Below are 6,000 nucleotides of genomic sequence, written 5' to 3'. Positions count from 1 at the left end.
TAAAAAACACGCACAACACATAAAAAATAACATTTAATGTCATGGCCACACTAATGCAAAGTACAACCACAGTGTAAGTGTGCGCAAATGGGAACACAAAGAAAATATATATAGATGTCATAAAACTGCAATGTAACACAAATCATGATTTCACCATAATAGTCAATGGTATGCATGCTACACCACAACCAAGGCACAAGGGTTGCTAAGGGTCTGTGACAATGTTCGGCGTGGTAACTAGGAATTAGTAGTCAATGCCATGTAAATGAGGCAAGTAATACTGAATCGCAAATGCCTTGCTGGCATAAGGCTGTACCACATTGTGTAGCAGTATAACACCGAAGAGTGGCCTGGAGGTATACATGACATCAGGAGAGGGGTGTGCCACCGTAGCTGTAAGCACATTAGAGCATTGTTAATCTGGGTTGCCCATTGCAAAGCAAAGCCGCAGGATAGGGGTGTGGATGTAGCCATAGCTTTGCTTAGCTGAGAGCACACAAGGTGACCGAAAGTGCATGTGTACGTGGATGACAACGTGCTCGAAACCTGGTAAACGGCTGCATGCAGCATGCACCACAGCTGAAACAGGAAGGTTATGGGAAGACAATAAGGAAATGCTGCAGCAGGGTAATTGGAGTACAACTGAGTAATTAACACCTATTAACTCACAGTGGGTCATTGAAGGTAGCTAACAAGGCTGCTAGCAGCAACCTGCAGAACAGGAAATGGGATGGATGCATGCCTGACAATGGGAGGGGAATCGATTTAAAAAATGAAGGCAAGGGCAAGAGGTGATCCACGGCAGCCAAGTGTAATTCAACACCAAAGGCCCCACAATAGCAGTATCTGCGGTAAAACCCATAAGTAAGATACCCTGCAGCTCGGATTATACATACACACCCTATGACATCATCAGCTTCCAAAGCACAATAGTATAAAGTGTGAAGGCACCTCACACACACTTGTGTATTCCCAAACACTGCAACATCGGTGTAAATAGATGGGGAACTTTTAAAATGTACATGTTAGGAGCTGCCATAGCTTTGATTCATCAGCATGTGTTGGAGACTGAAGGTGGTGTGGAGGATGATGCTGACAACCACCTCAGGCACCGGAGGAGGAGAAGAGTGTTCAGACCAAGGGTAACCTACTAGGGGCTAGATGATCTGGAGATAGTAGAGCATTACAGGGTGGACAGGGACATCATACAGCAAATTGTTGAGCTGTGCCGGCCATGCCTCAGAGCCGGAAACAACAGAGGGGAACCCATCCCAGTGGACACGAAGGTATGTGTAAGCTTGAGAATACTAACCACTACCTTTCAAAGGCCAACTGGAGATATCATGGTGATCCCACAGGCATCAGCATCCAGGGTACTCCACCAGTTCCTGGATGCCATGTTACCACATGCCAATGAGCATATATACTTCCCCCAAAACTCAGGAGGAGTTGGCCAGCAATATGTGCCTCTTCCACCATGTGTCAGACTACCTGGAGGTACTGGGTGCAATAGACTGCACGGACATACACATCAAGTCACCACCTGGTGAGCATGGTAGGTGCTACATAAATCACAAGGGATACCACTCCATCAACAGCCAGGTTGTGTGCAATTCCCAGGGCATTATCATGGATGTGTGTGCTGGCAGCCCTGGAAGCTACCACGACTCCCTCATCTGGCATACCTCACAGCTGTACCAGGTATTTGTCAGTGGGGGCATCCCATATGGCCACCTTGTGGGGGATGCTGGCTATGCACTGGAGCCATGGATGATGACTCCCATCAGAAATGCACACACACCCATGCAAGAACGCCATAATGAGGCACACGCACAAACCAGAATCATCACAGAGCATGTGTTTGGGATGCTGAAATCACGGTTCCATTGCTTGGACATATCTGGTGGAGCAATACAGTACTCTCTAGGCAATTGTGCCCACATCTTCATAGTATGTGCCATGCTACATAATATGATCCTGCGGAAACAGCTGTAGCAGGGACATAATGGTGAAGGCCCTCACAGCTCACCGCAATTGCCAAGGGCACCACAGGCACAGAGGGATTCAGACCACAAACACCCTGTGCCAGTCCCAGCAGGCAGATGAAGGTGTGCCCAGTATGCCCATGCCTTGGCAAAGAGGGAAAGTTTAGCACATACACTGACAGTGTAGGCCCCTACGGACTGACACACTTCTCCACCTGCACACACACAGTAAGCATGGATGGCACACACACATGACCACCTGTAAATCATCATGTATAGGTGGTCTACTGTGTGCATCCTACATAGGCAGCCCTCAACTATTACACACACAACTGCTATTGGTACAAGGTAAGTCAATACCTGAACAGTAGATTAAGTTAACAGCATGTGTTGATACTGTATATATAGGTTCCTAGGTACATCGGTAGGTACATGCCTAACTGTCAGAGGCCATTCATAAGCCTAGCCAAAATGTGTCTGCTGTCACCACCCCATTGATTAACTAACTGTCCCCCTGTGGAGCAGAGCCAGTTGTGGGATCCCTGGGGTGTAACCACTGTTCCCCACCCACTCTGCAAGGATTCCCTGGTGTGTTAATGAGGGGCTCCATATAATGTAATCAGAGATGTTGTTCCAAAGCATGGGGAGTACCCATGACAGGTATCTGTCACCCCAGCATTCTCCAGTTATGGTTTTGGCAAGGTGTAGCTCATTACAGTGTGTGGCTCACTGTGACATGGATTCCTATAGCTGGAACATATCCATTAAGCCTCACTTGGACATACCATTAACAGGTATCATCCATATGTACACCAACTGAGTTGCACATTTGTTTGCAGTATGGAGGAACAGCCATAGTGCACTCTACATACTAAACACCATAACACTTGTACATATCCCAGATGCCTCACTAACACAGATGCCTTCTAAATTGCATTGTTCATTTTATTTATCTCTCAGCAGATTTGTGGCTGTTTACATTAGTTTAGTGATTGCTTTCTCTGTCTCTTGACAAATTTTCAACCCACTTTGTTCAGGTTCACTCCAGTCCCCTATCCTGCTCCCTCAAATCATACCCACCCCTCTTATCTACATTTATACTTCCATCAAACCATTCACATATTCATCTAACCAATGCAATCAGATCCCTCCAGTAGGAAAACAATCAGTACAATTACTCCCAATAGTAACACCCACTCTAATTTACTACACAAAACTCTCTCACAAATGTTCTTAATCCTTGCCTCCTATAACTATCAAATTGCATCTCTACAACCAACCCACTACCTTCCTAACATTTGTTATCCTAATTTACAACAAAGACAAAACCTAAGTTAAATACGATGTCCCTAAGTCAGATTATTTTACTAATTCTCCTCACTCTACTAGCCTTTTTCACCAATTATTAAATCCACCTCCTTCAAATACTTAGGACTTCAACCATTCCTCACAAAGAATATTAACATCTACCCAGCTTGTCTTTCCTCATAACACTCTATCTGCAGCCAAACCACATCTGATGTATTTTTTATAAATATCTTAAAACTAAGCATCCAAATGTATGACCAAATATAAAACCAAGACCGAAATATAACCGGCCACATTCTTTTTTCTGTAAAATATCAATTAGTGCAGATATTTACCCCAGCCCTGGTCCCACTGTTTATAAAACCATCACTTCCAACCCCAAAATAAACCAGTCACCTAAAACATCTCAGAAAAAAACAGAATCCAAACTCACCTTGCTAAATATGAATCTAAGAAGTATGTGTAATAAAATCCATGACATACATACTTATCTTGCCACATACACTCCTGATGTAGTCATAGCTACTGAAACCTGGTTAGAAAAAGAAATAAAGGATAACAAGATCATCACTTCCTCCAGGAAACATTATACTCAGCCATGACAGACAGAACAAGCATGCAGGTGGTGTAGCAATCATCTATAAAAATTCCCTAACCATTACATTACTTCCACAGGAAATACTCAAATTTAACAATGCTGAACTACTAATAATGCTCCTAAGAATCAACCATAGGAAAACTATTGCTGGTATTCAATAAAGTCTACATGGTGGTTTTGCACCATGTGTGCATCGTGCCACAATGTGTACACAGGAGAAGAAACTTTTAAATTCAGTAAGCACCGTGTAGCGGCATGCACTCCCATGCAAACAAGGTAAACATTGTAGCATGCTAATTACCTCATAAGCAGCTGAACTGCATGCTAATTAACCAAGTCAACACATTGGAGGTATTCAACAAGCTATAAAGCAACCATGTAGACTCCATGCTGGTGCTCCCCATGAATTGCAAAACCTTTGGACTACAGACAGAGAAAGGAGTTTACAAGGACAGAATAAAAAGTAAAATATGTGAGATTTGTACAGGAATAGCCTTAACACGTGACACTAGGTTGGATGCAACAAAAGCAGAGTAACAATACAACATAAATACTTTTTTTCTAAACATGTTTATTGAATTATCACTTGTGACATAGGCAAATTTACATTCATTTAAAGGTAAGCATACTATAATTAACATAAGAAACATTATACTTCACAGATATTGCTATATATCATATAAACTGAGCAACATTACATAAACTATTCAATTCCTGCCTTTTTTTTTCTCTTAAAAGAGAAACATCTTTATTAAACCATCACTTACTACATAGGCAATCACAGATTTACATAAATGAAAATAAACCACACTGACAAGTTACAAGCATTTTATATCACAAACCATACTGACACACTCCCAGCAGCAAACATTATACATCACTTATAATCTTCCCAATCTTTTTTAGTCAAACATTACGTAGCTCATTTAAGTCCTATCGAATTTTAAACCTCATTCCTCCCTTGTGTGTATTGTTCCCATAATTCCAGATTTTTCCTATGTATTTTACTTCTACCCTTTTCTAAAGATCTCAATTCCAGTTGCTTTATCTCTGTTAGTATATTCACTACTTATAGAATAGTTGGTTTAGATTTTGATTTCCATTTTCTAGTAATTTTTTTTTTGGCAGCCACCATTATTAGACATAGCAAGGATCTGCCCACCCAACATCTCCAACAGTGCATCCCACAGTGAATCTTTAAAGTCTACTAATCCATCACACTCACAGAAAGTATGTTCCCAATTATCTCTTTCTTCCCCATCACACCTCCAACATTTGCTGTCTGCCTGAGGAAAAATTCTCTGGAGTCTACTTGGGGTATAGAGATATGTATGCAAACATTTCCAGGCAAAAATCCTAACTCTTCCAGGTTTTATTGTGTATTTGGGAGACATACATCTATCCTTCCATTGTTTTTTTTGTGAATTGCTTATCCAGTTTTTCTTCCCATTCCTTTCCAACCTCCTCTGATTGATTCTTATAATTATCATGCAATATTTTATACGCTCTGCTAATTATTCCTTTTTTAATGTCAGTTTCTGTTCTAGATTCTACTAAACACTTGCTGGTCTTTCATTTAGGACCCCCCTATTTCTTTCTTTTTGCCTTTACTCTGATATCAGTACCTGACAGGGAAGACAATCTCTAACCTGCAGTCCAAATAAATTCTTGGCATCTTCCCATTCTATTATCTTTCCCTCTCTAGTTATTTGCACCCAGTACCTTGGTTCCTTTGCCATTTTTTTCAATAAATTCCAGTCCCTTCTTTCCTGTTGTATATTTCCCTAATTGCAGTCATCCCTTTCAGCAGAATCTCCTTTCTCCAATCCCATGGTGGGTTAGTTCTTAGAATATTTTCTACTATTTTATGGATATGATATTCTGTATGATTATTGTTTTTCTCCTTAAAGGCCTGCATCCAAAATCCCAGTCTCTCCTTGTTTCTTGACCTTCCCCGCTGTTTCATCATCATCCCTTTCCACTTTGAAGTACAGTTTTCTGCTTGTGCTATGTATAGGTGTCTTAACTGGGTAACTCTGAAATACCCTTTCAAATTGTGTAAACCCAATCTACCCTGTTCTACTGGAAGAATCAGCTTATCCCACTTGA

Source organism: Protopterus annectens, chromosome 4.part0 (assembly GCF_019279795.1).
Source record: "Protopterus annectens isolate FY-2018-M chromosome 4.part0, PAN1.0, whole genome shotgun sequence".
In the NCBI taxonomy this organism is placed as follows: domain Eukaryota; kingdom Metazoa; phylum Chordata; order Ceratodontiformes; family Protopteridae; genus Protopterus; species Protopterus annectens.
The sequence above is the reverse complement of the archived record's forward strand: the minus strand, read 5'-3'. Positions refer to the sequence as shown.